Source organism: Nyctereutes procyonoides, unplaced genomic scaffold, assembly GCF_905146905.1.
Source record: "Nyctereutes procyonoides isolate TBG_1078 unplaced genomic scaffold, NYPRO_anot_genome, whole genome shotgun sequence".
In the NCBI taxonomy this organism is placed as follows: Eukaryota; Metazoa; Chordata; class Mammalia; order Carnivora; family Canidae; genus Nyctereutes; species Nyctereutes procyonoides.
In genome coordinates this window covers 74,356,236-74,373,633 of record NW_026575052.1, presented here as the reverse complement: position 1 = coordinate 74,373,633, position 17,398 = coordinate 74,356,236, and the positions used below count along the sequence as shown (strand labels likewise).

General features: G+C 33.8%; 1 protein-coding gene across 1 annotated transcript in view; it reads left to right on the top strand.

The window, feature by feature from the left end:
* The window catches only part of MALRD1 (MAM and LDL receptor class A domain containing 1), a 761,302-nt gene that overhangs the window by 343,235 nt on the left and 400,669 nt on the right, over positions 1-17,398 (top strand).

Genomic DNA, 17,398 nt, shown 5'->3' with positions numbered 1-17,398 from the left:
TTACCAGTTTCTGATTTCTGTTTAGTCAGTTGCTTCTTAGATCAGTAAAATGAGAGAAGACTCGTTTGTTTGCAGTCTGATTCAGAATTCAGTTTTTTATAAATATCATTTACTCAATAAAATATAAAAACATCAAGAACAGAGTTATTTGATTTTAGTCAGGCATGGCTATGAATGTGCCATTTACTTTATTCTTTTTAGACCTGCAGACATGAATTTGATTTGAACGATTGTGTTTACATATTTAAACAGTTTAGGATTAAATAGTTTAGTAGGTTGAATATGTCCATATACTCTTTTAAATTAAAATATCCTTTGGTAACTTGTCTAAAGAATTTTATTAAAATGTTGAGTTAGTATATACTCAATATAAAATGTTTAGTGACAATGTTGTAAAAAGTGGAAATAGTAAGCACCATTAATCCACATGATATACCAGGGGTATGGAATGAGAACAAATGCAGTATATATTATTAAAATGATAAAACATAAGATTTTGACAATTGATATGACCTATTAATATTTCAACTGTGAGTTTAGTAAAGAAACCAAAAGTGCCATTCCTTTGCTATAGAAATTATATCTTTTATAATTAGTGAAAACAAAAGTGATTTATTTATTTATTTATTTATTTATTGGAGTTCAATTTGCCAACATTTAGCATACTACCCAGTGCTCATCCCACCAAGTGCCCCCCTCAGTGCCCATCACCCAGTCACTTCACTCCCCCCCCCCGCCCACCTCCCTTTCCATACCCCTTGTTCATTTCCCAGAGTTAGGTGTCTGTCATGTTTTGTCGCCCTTACTGATATTTTCACTCATTTTCTCTCTAAAAGTGCTTTAAAAAGAATGTTTGCTCTGGCTTTTAGCATGGTAGATGGAATAAGGAACATTGCATTTCTGCCTTTACTTCTCCATTCATGTCAAAGGGAGTATTTTAATTTTAAGAGGAAACTTCTAGATAAGTGCTTCCCAGTTGACAACTGGTTGAACAGAGTCTTTTTCTGACACGTTCCTAGCACTATGTGGGATAGCATAGAGAAAAACAAATGAATATTTGAAGGCTGTTTAGAGATAAGTATCCTTATATAAATGTAATGCAGGAGCATTTCAGAAGCCTCAGACTTAATCTTTTTCCTGGAGAAAAGCTTTGCTTTCCATTCTGTGTCGACTATTTGGATGGCAGCTGTACTAGCTTGTGTATAGGTCTAGTTTTGAAAAAATAATCTTATAGCATCTAAGTAGTAAGGGAGCAAGTTTTATATTGAACCACTTCAAACTTTAATGAACAACTACAAAGTAGGATCTAAGAGGAACAAGCCAGTCTTGTTGGGAGTATCACATTCTTAAATCGTGAAATCTTGGCTAAAAGTTATTTTAAAACAACTTGCAAAAGGAAAATTTAAAAGTATTATAAAGTGGCATAAAATATATATTATCAAATGAAGGATGTATTTTAATAACAGTAGAATTCTTTGTATATCTTTATAGATACTTGAGGTATCATATTACATTTTTTGATGAATGGAAAATAAAATAATCTCTGCTCTTAAGAATAAATCAGTATGGTAAGGGGAGTAGGAGAAACACTTCAAATAACTCTAATATTAGATAGGCTATAATTAAATGCCAGGAAAAACAAAAATTTATGAGGATTCAAAGAAAATGAAGGAAACCCCCAAATGAGGACATTGATTTGAGACTTATTTATAGGATATGCAGGAGTTTGAACCTGTACCTAGGGCTAGGAAGGAAAGACTCCAGTTGGCAGTATAGGGGCACCATGTGTGGGTTCAGTAGACCAAATAATGAATATGGGGAAGAAAGCACGGTAGACAAGCCTACGGCCATGAGACAAGAGAGAGGGTGCCACACAGACTGCCAAAGTGGCCTGTTCTGTGAATGGGTAATTTGGCTGAAGCAGGAACCTTTCACTAAGTCTCTGTGTAATATTACAGAGGAAATGGGGAGCTAACCTGGGACCACCTTGATATTGGTTTGTTTCCATTGTTTCCCCAAATGAACATACATTGAAAATGTATTGACTGGTCTTAGGAGACAAAAAAAGAAAGAAGGAAGGAAGCGAAGAAAGGAAGGGAAAGTAAAGAAAACAGGAATAGGTAAAAAGAAGGTACAGTATTCATTTGCATTAAAGTATGATAACTGGTAGAAATGGCTGCAGTTAGACACCAAGAAGGGAAAAAAATGAACAAACAAAAAAAGTCTTTATTTATATTATTAGTGAACATTCTGAAAAATAAGGAGAAATATTTTAATTTTTCACAGCTCCCTTAGCTACAATGCCCACATTTAAATGCAGCAGATGAGAAATACGTGTGTATGACATTAATATTCTTATAAACTTAGAGGTATTTGTAACTGTGCCTCTAAAAACTAAAAATTTATGCCTTTGTCTTTGGAAAAGTGAAAAGCTATACCTTGTTTAGACTTGAACTGTCAAGTAATTCTGATAAACTATGACTTCATCATGGGTTTAAAGGACTCTGTTGGAGTCACTGATATTTTTAAAGGAAAGCACCCTCTATGTAGACTTTGGGTGTTGGTAGAGAGTGGTATCCTGAACACATCACTGATATCATGAATGTCTTACAGAAGTATAGAGAGTCATAAATGTAAGCCACATATGTAATTTTACATTTTCTAGTAGTTATATCTTAAAATGTGAAATTAATATATTTTCATTAACCTAATATATAAAAAAAGTATATTTTCAATACAAACACAATAGAAAAATATTGAGATATTTTACATTATTGTTTTCATATTAACTCTTTATTTTTTATTTTTTTCATATTAACTCTTTAAATCCAGTGTATATTTTACACTTACAGCACACCTCATTTGGGATTAGCTACATTTCAATTAATTTCATAAGTGAATAGCCACTTATGGCTAATGGTCAAACTAGTGGGCAGTCCAGGATGTAAAATGAATATTATAGGGCACTTTCAGGTCCATCCATGGGTTTCCATGGACAATGTAAAGTTTATGAATATCCAAGAATTGCAGTTGTATTCTTCTTTAAATAGAAGCACAACACCAAATGTGAAAGCACAGCTGCCCTGTTTGAGTAGACTAGCTACTAATCTCAGACTCCTTTCTTACTACTATGTATTGCATAATTGCCCTGAGACTCAATTTCCTCATCCATGAAGCAGAGAGAATATCACTTGTTTCTTAGGCCCTTGAAAATAAGAGGTCACTGCTTCTGTGATTTGCCTAATCTCATGTCTGGTGCATGGTAGACATTTTATTCAATAAAATCAACCCATATTATCCTTTGGTCATCTTTGTCAATATTCCTTAGGTGGTGTAGTAATTTGAGAGTAAGTCTTCATTATTTGCACCTTATTAAAAATATGTTTCTACCATTGGTTTTGACAAAAATATTTTCATCGCAGAGATTACAAACATATAATTTTTACACTGCATTGTAATTATTGAATTTTATCACTTACTGACAGTCCAATTAGATATTTTTGAAGTGTCATGAATAATGTGTGTGCACATGTGTATCTTTGAAAGCCTTAATGGTCGTTAATTTCTCTTTGCTGCAAAAACATTCAACTTGGAACTTGCACAGATTGAAGGGAGTAAATGGTATTATGTGCCATAAGCAATGGCTACATCCATTAAACTCTTAGAAATGACTCATATTCATGTATTTTTCATCAATATTTATGGGGGTAGGGTAACAACTCCATCAAGGATAGTTTAAAATAGAAAAGATAAGACGAGGCAAAACATATATATTTAGGAAAATGCAATTGAACTGAATCTGGAATCAGTGATTCTAATTAGTCAAATAAGACCAAGGGCTTCATTAGCAAAAGTAATATTAAACTATTATTTAGCCTCTAGAAGTTATATTTAAGAGCTCATTTTGATGGCAATTTTGCTAATTGCTAAGTGATGTTGAATAAAAGCAATTGTTTAATGAATTTTAATAAGAAAAAGGCAACCAAGATTCCTCTTCTGAATGTCCATATGCAAATTTAGTCACTATCAAATTCTCTGTAATGTTGGCAGACATTTAATAAAAAGTCCAACTATGATGGAGGCAGAGAGCAGGTGTATGTGTGTGTGTGTTTGTGTATGTTTCAAAATCCCGCAGTCATTTCCAAATATGAGTTATACAACAAATATATTTTGGGATATCACATGCTAATCAATTTTTGCTCTAAAAAATGTAAGGCAATGGGCACTAAATGGATTAGCTCCTCTTTGAGGTCACTCATTTCCCTGAAATATTTGGCTGTAATTTAAAAGGCTGCTTGCGAACTACTGATGAGAATGCTGGCGCAGCAACTCAGGCAGAGTCCTGAGTTAGGAAGAATTTGGCTGATTGTACTTGGCTCTAATTTAGTGATCCCTGTACACAATGCTTAGTGCAAAATGCATGTGTCTGAGGTTTAAAGACATGGGCTTGGACCTTTGCACGGCCCAATACAATGTGTAATATCACTTGATCTACTTAACCTCTCTGATTCCTTCCTTGTCTCTAAAAATGGGACTACTGGAATTTACTTCGGAGTAATTTGAAAAATAATTAAGATAATAATATGCAGTGTGTTTTAAACAATACTTGGCAAATAGTTGGTGTTCAGCAAATGTTACTTTCTTTTTTTCCCTGTTACTCTTCTTTCCTGCTAGAGAGATTACAAAGTTTAACTGTGCACACATTGAAATTTATTAAAAACATATTGCCTACTAGCTGTTTTTTCACCACCATGTTCCACTTATTGCTCAAAGCAAGGGTTCAGAACTCCTCTGCCTTTCTCATTCCCTTCAAAGAAATTGCCCTCACAAAAGCTTCAAATACCTTGTTACTGAATAAATCACTAAATTCTACCCCTGAAACTAATTTAAAAAATGAATTTTCTGAATTCACTTATTATTCATAATCAATGCAGAGGGAAGAAATATTCCTGAGAATCTCAGAAGTGGATGTTTGGTTGGATATGCTACAGAGAGGGAAGAGAAAAGAAGTTCATTTTTAAATACACAAGCATACTCTTTATAGAGTGCTAAGTTAATGTTACAGCAGAATACCTGTTGGTTTTTAATAGTCAAATTTATTGCATACTCATATCCCTGTATCTCTTCTTACTCATTTTTTGTTGTTGTTGGGAGAGGGCACTAATATTTATACTGGAAGATATATTTATATCACCCAAAACTCATTAGAATACTCTTTAACCAATATATTCTACAGGAAAAAACCTCAAGTCCCATTCCAAATACAGTTGGTAGATAAAGATGATTTCAAAATTTCATATAGTGGCAATACAGAGGATGTTCATTTTGGGCATTTTTTTATGGCTAAAAGGATATTGTAGCAGCAAACATGCCGTGATCCATTATTTCATCATGCATTATAAGTGAAATTGTATGGCATTTGTGTTTCTCCCAGTGGCTTCTCTTAGCATCATACTCTCTAGCCCCATCCAAGTCAAGATTTTATACTTTTTTATGCCTGAGTAATAATCCATGGTATGTATATGTGCATATACACACACATATCTTCTATTTTTTCTTTTTATTAGCTAATATTGGCATTGTATTAATTTAAAATTTTTCCTTAGTTGTTAAGGTAACCAGTGAATTTTTTTGAAAATTTGTTCTTTCATGTACCTTTACTACAGTATGATTATTTCACAAATAAACTACATAAAAGAAAGTGCTGCTGTGTAGACAAGGTGTCATTTTTTTCTTGAATCATCCAGGATTGGAGGTGTGTTCTATTTATTCTGCAATAGCCAGTTTTTTCCTGCTTCTTATAGTAATAAAACTCAATAGTTATTTAGGTACATAGCATTTCTTTGCTGCTGTAAATGGAAAAACATGTTATTTCCATGGTTTGAAAGATTGAATAATGTATTACAGTTTAATGGTAAAGGCATTTAGTATTTTTGTGCTAATGAAAATTATGATGTTTTATAAGAGGTATCTTTTTAAAATTTAATTTTTTTCGTTGGTATATGGATAAGCAATTAATGTTTTAAAATACTAATCTTGTATATGGCAAGGGTAAATGCATTTATTTAGGTGATTTTTAATTTTTCTCAGTAATGTTTTGTAGTTTTTATAGAGAGAGCATTTTTTAAGATTTTATTTATTTATTCATGAGAGAGAGAGAGAGAGAGGTAGAGACACAGGCAGAGGGAGAAGCAGGCTCCATGCAGGTAGCTCAACGTGGGACTCGATCCCGAGGCTCCATGATCATGCCCTGGGCCATAGGCGGCCCTAAACTGCTGAGCCACCGGGCTGCCCAAGGAGAGAGCATTTTATGTAATATTTCAGATGCTAATGATAAAAATGATATTTTTAAGTACTCGTTTTAAATGCTAAAGCAAGAATTTCGTTACTTATGTTGTTGACATATGTCATATTAGTTGCGGGTGTAAACATAGTAATTCAACAATTCTGTTCATTACTCAGTGATTGCCACAATTAAATGTAGTCACCCTCTGTCACCATACAATGTTATTACAATATTATTGACGATATTTCCTATACTGCCCTTTTGATCTCCTTATTTATTTTATAACTGGAAGTCTGTAGTCCTTAATCTTCTTACAACTATTTTAAGCCCATCACCCCACTCACCTCTGGCAACCCCCAGTGCTCTGTATATGAGTTGATTTTTGTCGGATCATCTGTTTTGTTTTTTAGATTCCACATATAACTGAAATCATATGGTATTTGTTTTTCTCTGACTTATTTCAGTTAGCATAACACCCTTGAATTCCATCTATGTTGTTGAAACTTATAAAATTTCATTCATTTTTATGGTTGACTAATATCCCATTATGCGTGTGTTTCACATTTTCTTTATCCATTCATCTATCCATGGGTACTTGATTTGTTCCATAGTTTGGCTATTGTAAATAATGCTACAGTAAACATAAGGGTGCATATATCTTTACAAATTAGTGCTTTTGTTCTTTTCTTTTCTTTTTTTTTTTTTTGGATAAATACCCAATAGTGGAATTACTGGATCATATGGTATTTCTATTTTTACCATTTTGATGACCTTCAATACTGTTTTTCCACTGTGGCTGCACCAATTTACATTCTTACCGATAATGCATGAGGGTTCCTTTCCTTCACATCCTTGCCAACACTTATTATTACTTGTCTTTTTGACACTAGTCATTCTGACTGATGTGAAGTGATATACCATTGTGGTTGTGATTTGTTTATTTTTTTGTGTATTTTTTATTGGAGTTAGATTTGCCAACATATAGAATAACACCCAGTGCTCATCCTGTCAAGTGCCCTGCTCAGTGCCCATCACCCAGTCACCCCAACACCTCTGCCCCACCTCCCCTTCCACCAACCCTTGTTCATTTCCCAGAGTTAGGAGTCTCTCATGTTCTGTCTCCCTCTCTGATATTTCCCACTCATTTTCTCTACTTTCCCCTTTATTCCCTTTCACTATTTTTTATATTCCCCGAATGAATGAGACCATAAAATGTTTGTCCTTCTCTGATTGACTTACTTCACTCAGCATAATACCCTCCAGTTCCATCCACATTGAAGCAAATGGTGAGTATTTGTCATTTCTAATGGCTGAGTAATATTCCATTGGATACATAGACCACATCTTCTTTATCCATTCATCTTTCGATGGACACCGAGGCTCCTTTGGCTATTGTGGGCATTGCTGCTATAAACATTGGGGTGCAAGTGTTTTGGTCTTTCACTTAATCTGTATCTTTGTAGTAAATCCCAGCAGTGCAATTGCTGGGTCATAGGGCAATTCTATTTTTAACTCTTTGAGGAACCTCCACACAGTTTTCCAGAATGGCTGGACCAGTTCACATTCCCACCAACAGTGCAAGAGGGTTCCCCTGTCTCCACATCCTCTCCAATATTTGTTGTTTTCTGTCTTGTTAATTTTCACCATTCTCACTGGTGGGAGGTGGTATCTCACTGTGGTTTTGATTTGTATTTCCCTGATGGCAAGTGATGCGGAGCATTTTCTCATGCACTTGTTGGCCATGTCTATGTCTTCCTCTGTGAGATTTCTGTTCATGTCTTTTGCCCACTTCATGATTGGATTGTTTGTTTCTTTGCTGTTGAGTTTAATAAATTCTTTATAGATCTTAGATACTGGACCTTTATTTGATAGGTCATTTGCAAATATCTTCTCCCATTCTGTAGGTTGTCTTTTAGTTTTGTTGACTGTTTCTTTTGCGTGCAGAAGCTTTTTATCTTGATGAAGTCCCAATAGTTCATTTTTGCTTTTGTTTCCCTTGCCTTCATAGATGTATCTTGCAAGAAGTTACTGTGGCCGAGTTCAAAAAGGGTGTTGCCTGTGTTCTCCTCTAGGATTTTGATGGATTCTTGTCTCACATTTAGATCTTTCATCCATTTTGACTTTATCTTTGTGTAAGAGAATGTTTTAGTTTCATTCTTCTGCATGTGGCTGTCCAATTTTCCCAGCACAATTTATTGAAGAGACTGTCCTTTTTCCAGTGGATAGTCTTTCCTGCTTTGTCGAATATGAGTTTACCATAGAGTTGAGGGCCCATTTCTGGGTTCTCTAGTCTGTTCTATTGATCTATGTGTCTGTTTTGTCCCAGTACCACACTGTCCTGATGATAACAGTTTGTAGTACAACTTGAAATCCAGCATTGTGACGCCCCCGCCTCTGGTTTTCTTAATCAAAATTCCCCTGGCTATTCAGGGTCTTTTCTGATTCCACACAAATCTTAAGATGATTTGTTCCAGTGCTCTGAAGAAAGTCCATGGTATTTTGATAGAGATTGCATTAAATGTGTAAATAGCCCTGGGTAGCATAGACATTTTCACAATATTAATTCTTCTAATCCATGAGCATAGAATATTTTTCCATCTCTTTGTGTCTTCCTCAATTTCTTTCAGAAGTGTTCTATAGTTTTTAGGGTAGAAATCCTTTACCTCTTTGGTTAGGTTTATTCCTAGGTATCTTATGCTTTTGGGTGCAATTGTAAATGGGATTGACTCCTTAATTTTTTGTTCTTCAGTCTCATTGTTAGTGTATAGAAATGCCACTGACTTCTGGGTATTGATTTTGTATCCTGCCACACTGCCAAAATGCTGTATGAGTTCTAGCAATCTTGGGGTGGAGTCTTTTGGGTTTTCTAGGTACAGTATCATGTCATCTGCGAGGAGGGAGAGTTTGACTACTTTTTTTGCTAGTTTAAATGCCTTTTATTTCTTTTTGTTGTCTGATTGCTGAGTCTAGGACTTCCAGTACTACGTTGAACAGCAGTGGTAAGAGTGGACATACCTGTCGTGTTCCTGATCTTAGAGGAAAGGCTCCCAGTATTTCCCCATTGAGAATGACATATGCTGTGGGCTTTTCGTAGATGGCTTTTAAGATGCTGAGGAATGTTTCCTCTATCCCTACACTCTGAAGAGTTTGGATCAGAAATGGATGCTGTATTTTGTCAAATGCTTTCTCTGCATCATATGATTCTTGTTTTTTTTCTCTTGTTGATATGATCTATCACATTGATTATTTTACGAGTTTTGAACCAGCCCTGCATCCCGGGGATAAATCCCACTTGGTCATGATGAATAATCTTCTTAATGTACTATTGGATCCTATTGGCTAGTATCTTGTTGAGAATTTTTGCATCTGTGTACATCAAGGATATTGGTTTATAATTCTCCTTTTTGGTGGGGTCTTTGTCTGGTTTTGGAATTAAGGGGATGCTGGCCTCATAGAACAAGTTTGGAAGTATTCCATCCCTTTCTATCTTTCAGAACAGCTTTAATAGAATAGGTATTGTTTCTTCTTTAAAGGTATGATGGAATTCCTTTGGGAAGCCATCTGGCCCTGGACTTTTGTGTTTTGGGAGGTTTTTGATGACTGCTTCAATTTCCTCCCTGGTTATTGGCCTGTTCATGTTTTCTGTTTCTTCTTGTTTCAGTTTTGGTAATTTGTGGTTTTCTAGAAATGTGTCCATTTCTTCTCGATTGCCTAATTTATTGTCATATAGCTTCTCATTGGTTGTGATCTTTCCTTTTCATTCATGACTTTATTAGTTTGAGTCTTTTTTCTTTTTAATAAGGCTGGCTAATCTATCTTATGAATTCTTTCAAAGAACCAACTCCTGGTTTTATTGATCTGTTCTACAGTTCTTCTGGTCTCTACTTCATTGAGTTCTGCTTGAATCTTTATTAACTCTCTTATTCTGCTTGGTGTAGGTTTATTTGCTGTCCTTTCTCCAGTTCCTTTAGGTGCAAGGTTAGCTTGTGTATTTTTTTTTCCAGTTTTTGGAGAGATGCTTGTATTATGATGTATTTTTCCCTCTTAAGACTGCTTTTGCTGTATCCCAAAGATTTTGAATGGTTGTGTCTTCATTTTTATTAGTTTCCATGAATATTTTTTAATTCTTCTCTAATTTCCTGGTTGACCCATTCATCTTTTAACCTCCACATGTTTGAGTTTCTTCCAGATTTCACCTTGTGATTGAGTTCAGGTGTCAAAAGATTATGGTCTGTAAATATGCAGGGGACAATTCCAATCTTTTGATATTGGCTGAGACCTGATTTGTGACCCAGTATGTGGTCTATTCTGGAGAAAGTTCCATGTGCACTTGAGAAGAATGTGTATTCAATTGTGTTCAGATGCAAAGTTCTGTGTATATCTGTGAAATCCATCTGGTCCAGTGTATCATTTAAGGCCCTTGTTTCTTTGGTGATGTTGTGCTTAGAAGATGTCATTTGCAGAAAGTGCTATGCTGAAGTCTCCTACTATTAGTGTATTATAATTTAATATGTCTTTGCTTTGGTTATTAATTGATTGATATACCTGGCAGCTCCCACATTTGGGGCATAAATATTCATGATTGTTAGGTCCTCTTGTTGGATAGACCCTTTAAGTATGATACAGTGTCCCTCCTCATCTCTTACTACAGTATTTGGAATAAACTTAATTTATCTGATATGAGTATTGCTACCCAGCTTTCTTCTGAGGGCCATTTGAATGTTAATGGTTCTCCACCCTTTCATTTTCAGGCTGAAGGCATCCTTAGGTCTTAAATGAGTCTCTTGCAGACAGCAAAATAATGGGTCTTGCTTTTTTATCCAGTCTGAAACTCTGCATCTTTTGATGGGGTCATTTAGCCCATTCACATTCAGAGTTACTATTGAAAGATGTGAATTTAATGTCATCAGAATACCTAATCAGTCCTTGTTTTGTGGCTTATTTCTTTGGGCTTCCTCTTTCTTTTACAGAGTCCCCCTTATTATTTCTTGCAGAGCCTGTTTTGTGGTCACATATTCTTTCAGTTTCTGCCTATCTTGGAAGCTCTTTATTTCTCCTTCTATTCTGAATGAGAGCCTTGCTGGATAGAGTATTCTTGGCTGTATCTTCTTCTCATTTAGGACCCTGAATATATCCTGCCAACCCTTTCTGGCCTGCCAGGTTTCTGTGGAGAGATCTGCTGTTAATCTACTATTTCTACCCATGTAAGTTAGGGATCTCTTGTCTCTTGCTGTTTGAAAGATTTTCTCTTTATCTTTGAAATTTGCAAGTTTCACTATTAAATGTCAAGGTGATGAACGGTTTTTTATTTATTTGGGGGGGGGCGTGACCTTCTATCTCCTGGATCTGAATGCCTGTTTCCCTCCCCAAATTAGGAGAAGGTCTCAGCTATGATTTGTTGAAATATGCTTTCTGGTCCTCTGTCCCTTTTGGCGCCCTCTGGAGCCCCAATTAAACGTAGATTTTTCCTTCTGAGGCTGTCATTTATTTCCCTTAACCTTTCCTCATGGTCTTTTAATTGTTTTCCTCTTTTTTTTCAGCTTCCTTCCTTGCCATCCTTTGTCTTCTATGTCACTCACTCTTTCTTCTACCTCATTAATCCTCATTGTTAGAACCTTTCAGTTTGGATTGAACCTTATTAATTGATTTTTAATTTCGGCCTGATTAGATCTAAATTCTGCAGTCATGAAGTCTCTTGAATCCTTAATGCTTTTTTCAGAGCCACCAGTAGTTTTATAATTGTGCTTCTGAATTGGCTTTCTGAGATTGAATTGCAATCCAAATTCTATAATTCTGTGGCAGAGAGCACTGTTTCTGATTCTTTCTTTTGTGGTGAGTTCTTCCTTTAGTCATTTTGCTAAGTGCACAATGGTTGTATGAGTGGGTTGAGTCAAGAATATCAACCACGACCTATGTAAATTTCACCCTAGATGATTCTGCCCAGGTTGGAGACCAGAAATTCAAAACAAAGATCAGAAACAATATAACACAAAAGGACTACTAAAGTAAAAAGCAAATTTTAAAACAAAACAGTAAAAAATAAAAGGCCAAGAATTGCAAGGAATGAAAAGAAAAAAAGAAAAGAAAAGAAAAGAGAAGAAAAAAAGAGAGGGCTGGAAGATGGTGGTGATGATGAAGTTTTAGTGGAGGAAGAATGTAGTTTACCTGATGGATTCTAGAGGGTGATCCTCTTGTTTCTGAGTATATTAAGTTCTGTATGTTAGAAAATGTTCAGTCCCAAATTTATATAAACCAGAAATACTTGTAGAACCCCCCAACATTGACCACCAAAAGATAAATGAGATAAAAGAGGGGGGAAGAATGGGAATGAGGAATCTCACAGAATGAACCAGCAGGGTATACCACTTAGTTCTGGGTGCATGCTGGTCATGGTTTAGAAGGTATTAACTTGTGCCATTGTAGAACAAAATGAGGCAGAGAAAAAACACAAAACAAAACAAAAAAACATATCTTTTATATATCCCAAAATTGAGTATGTTGTAGGTAATCTAGAAGTGAAAATACATCTAGGATGTGTCATTGTAGAAATTTGAAAGTCAAAAAGGAAGAATCTTAAAAATGAAGGGATGGTAAAATATTGTAGTAAGGTGGGAAAACAGAAAAAAAAGAAAATTTACAGTCTGATATAAAAACAAATTGTATTGGAAAAGGAAGAAAAAATAGGAGGTGTACCCTTTGGTTCTAGATACTGTAAATCCCTGGACTTCCCCTGGAGCTTTCCAGCTCTTTCCAGCTTACCTTTTTCTTTGTTGGTGGTTTCATTTTCTCTGCAAAAGCTTTTTCTTTTGGTGCACTCTCAGTAGTTAGTTTTCCCTTGCCAAAAGAAACATATTTATAGATACATGGCTAAGGCTGTTTGTTGTCCAAGAGATTACTGCCTAAATTTTCTTTTAGGAGTTTTATAGCTTCAGGTATTAAATTTAGGTCTTTAACCCATTTTGAGTTTATTTTTGTGTGTGGTGTAGGGAAGCAGTCCAGTTTCATTCTTTTGCATGTACCTTTCCAGTTTTTCCAACCCCATTTGTTGAAGAGACTGTCTTTCTCTCATTATATGTTCCTGCCACCTTTGTCAGATTAATGGACCATGGATAGGCAGCTTTGTTACTGGGCTCTCTATTCTGTTCTGTTGATCTTTGTATCTATTTCTTGTACCAGTTCCATAATGTTTTGATTCATATAACTTTGTAGTATTTCTTGAAATCTGGGATTATGATACCTCCACTTTGTTCATTTCCAAAGATTGCTTTGGCTATTTGGGGTCTTTTCTGATTCCATATAAATTTTAGCATTATTTGTGGTAGCTATGTGGAAAATGCTGTTGGTATTTTGATACAGATTGCATTGAATCTGTGGATTGCTTTGGATACTATGGATTTTTTTCACCATACAAATTCTTCCAGTTTGGGAATATGGTCTATCTTTCCATTTGTTTGTGTCATCTTTAGTTTCTTTTATCAATGTCTTTTGTTTTCAGAGTATAGGTTTTTCATCTCCTGGGTTATATTTGTTCCTAGTTATTTTCTTCTTTTTGGTTGAACTGTAAATGGGACTTTTTTTTTTCTTAATTTCTTTTCCTGCTGCTTTATTTTTATAGCAACATGATAGATTCCTTTAATTTTTTTGTATCTTAATTTGTATTCAACATTACTGAAATCATTAATTAGTTCTAAGAGGTTTTTTGGTGAAATGTTTTATATATATATATATATATATATATATATATATATATATATATAATTTGTTATCCGCAAATAGCGATAGTTTTATTTTATCCTTATCAATTTGGATCCTTTTCTTTTTTTCTTGCCTGATAGTTGTAGCTAGTATTTCCAGTAGTATGTTGAATAAAAGTGGTGAGAATGGACATCCTAGTCTTCTTGATTTAAGACAAAGCTCTCAGTTTTTCATTATTGAGTGTGATGTTAGCTGTGGGTTTTTCATATATGACTTTTATCAAGTTCAGATATGTTTCTTTTTTTTTCAGATATGTTTCCTTTAAACCCATATCGTTGAGAGTTTTTATCAAGAACAGATATTTTGTCAAGTGCTTTTTCTGCATCTTTTGAGATAATCATGTGGTTTTTATCCTTCATTTTGCTAATGTCTAACACATTGATTGATTTGAGAGTATTGAACCACTTTTGCATCCTTGGAATAAATCCCACTTGGTCATGGTGAATGATCCTTTTAATATATTACCAAATTCAGTTTGGCTGCATTTGTTGGATATTGTGTGATTATGGTGTTTATTTGGATATTGGCTTGTCTCTATTTACATTTAGAGGATCTCTAGTTTTCCTATGTCACCAAGAAAGATGTTTTGTGATTTCTGTGTCAATAGTTGGCGTCTTGGGAAGTCAGTTCTGGGAGTCATTCCTGTGGGATCACACAAACATCACCAGATCACTCCTTTAACTATATCAATAATTTTTCATATATATAATTCTATCAAATCACATTTAAAATATTTAGAGTAATTTATGTTATCTGGTTTTAAATCCTGATGATTAAGCATCTGGCACCGAAAGTATAATTTTATTATTTTGATCAGTGTAGTTATATGGATTTTCTAAATGTGCCATTCTGATTCTGAAATACAGAGTAATTTGCTTGCAAGTAGAATCATAGCATATGATGGAAAGGGACACATAAATTAAAAAAATAAAAAGCATGGAAGAAGGAAAGGAAAACCAGTTTTTATATGAGAGAATAAGAAAGGATGGGAAACTAAAAATCACCTGTGTTTTTGATAAAGTGTTAGGAAATTATGAAAGTTAGAATGGAATTAACTTTTAAATGTAAGAAAAAAATGGAATTAACTAAAGACAGTGTTCTATGAACCTTGTGTAGGTACACTGTGTTTGTTGAATAACTACTGAAATAGTTTAAATTGTAGTACTTGTTTTTAAACCAGTTTATAATGATCATTTCTTATTAATTGATTGGTAATATTATATCATTACATAATTCTCAAAAATATGCTTTTGAAAGTTAATATGTTCCTTTGCATTTACAGTTTGGTTCTTAGGAAATCAGAAAAAAACAGAGCACTACATTTGTAATCCCTTATGTAAAATACATATTTGTGTTTCTTATAAACTTGATCCTCACTGAAATATTTATATTATAAGCAAACTTAGAAATCATAACATTAGCAGCATATTATCTCAGTTATCAAGGTAAAATTAAACCATTTTTATTGTTTGAGCCCCCAAAATATATTCCAGTTACATAAAAACCAAAAAGTCATATGATAATCTGTTTGAATGGTTCAGTGTAAGTGAAACAACAGAAATTATGTTTCTCTTGGAAGAAAAATATGATTGTGTGAAATCAAATATATTTCATGACCCAATGAACTTAATATGTCGGGAAATTTCAGCTTCACTTGAAATGCCAATTGGCTATACTCTACTTATGTAGTAGTGGAGAGATAAAGTTTAAAATACTTTAATTTTTAACTGTATTATTGTTCCAACAAAATGTCCTTTATTAAATTTAGGATTTTTTCCACATGAGCCATTTCTTTTATTTTGTGGAAAGAATATTGAGAATTAGGATATGTGAGGGGTATTATTTTAACTATATTTGAAATTTTCAATGAACATTGTCTGTTTTAATGGACATATAGGTAGATAACCCAAATAAAATTATTTAATCAGAGTATCATTAAAATACCGTTATTGCTAATATAAAATTTTGTGCCAGAATATGGATGTTCTCTCTTTGAAATCTTTTCATCTAAAAAGATTTTAGTACAGAAAAGTTTAACATTTTAGACTATTTTATGGTTCATTTTTTCTTACTTGTATTTCTGATTGTTTTTCTGAGATTATTTTCTTTCTTCCTGAAATATATCTATAAGAAGTTCCTTTAATGATGATCTTTTGATATTAAATTATAATTTTAATAAATGCTTTAATTGCAACGTAATGTTTGAATGATAGTTTCATTGGGCATATCGGTTTTGTTTAGCTATTATTTTCTGTTAAATATTTTTAATGGACATTTTCCCATTGGATGTTGGCCTCTGCTGTTAAGATCAATTTTAATCTCATTGCTATTCATTCATAAGTAGTTTCTCTCCCCTTCAGCTCTTAAATTTTCTCTTTTTCTCTGATATTCCACTAATTATGTGAATTAAAGTAGTCTACTTTTTATTTATCCTGCTTGAGATTCATTGAACTTTCTGAATCAGAATTAATGTGCTTCATGAATTCTTAAACATTCTAAGCTATTATGTCTTTTGATGTTACTTTTCCCCCTTTCAGTCCTTTTCTCTGGATCTCTGGTAAGACTTATTTTGAATCTTTCATCTTTTTTCCTTTTTAAAAATAATAATTTAGATATGGTGAAATATGTACATTTTCAGTTTATACAATGAATTTTAACAAATGCATACACATATAACCAAAAACTACTTCAAAATATAGAACATTTCTATCACCCCAGAAATCTTCCTTCTTCTTCTCATTAATACTGCTCTCTAAAAAACAAAATGAAACAAAAAAAAATTTCCTCCTCTCCCTTCAGTCAGAACCAGTGTCCTAATATTTATCACTATATATTAGATTTGCCTTTCATGAGCTTCCCATCAATGGTATATTTGGCTCATTTTGCACAGCATAAATTTTTGAAATTTATATTGTCAAGTGTATTACTAATTTATTTCTTTTATGAGTGAATAGTATTCTATTGTGTGAACTATTATCATGTGTTTATTCTGTTGATGAACACATGGGTTGCTTCAAATTATTGGATTCTGTGAATTAAAGTGCTAGGAAAATTTGTATATACATCTCTTTGTGGAAATGTCTTTTCTCCTAGTAAATACCTAGGACTTCAATTGCTTGGTCACAGGATTAGATAGATGTATGTCTCACTTCATAAAAACAAAAAAGTTAATGATTATATATTACTGATATATATATTAATGATTTTATAATCCTACCAGTAATGTATGAGACTGCCAGTTGCTACCCATCCTCACCACTATTTGGCTTTTTTTTTTTTAATCTTAACAGTCCTAGTAGGTATGAAAGGACATCTTATTGTGGTTTCAGTTTACTTTCATCTGCTTTCTGCTTGTGT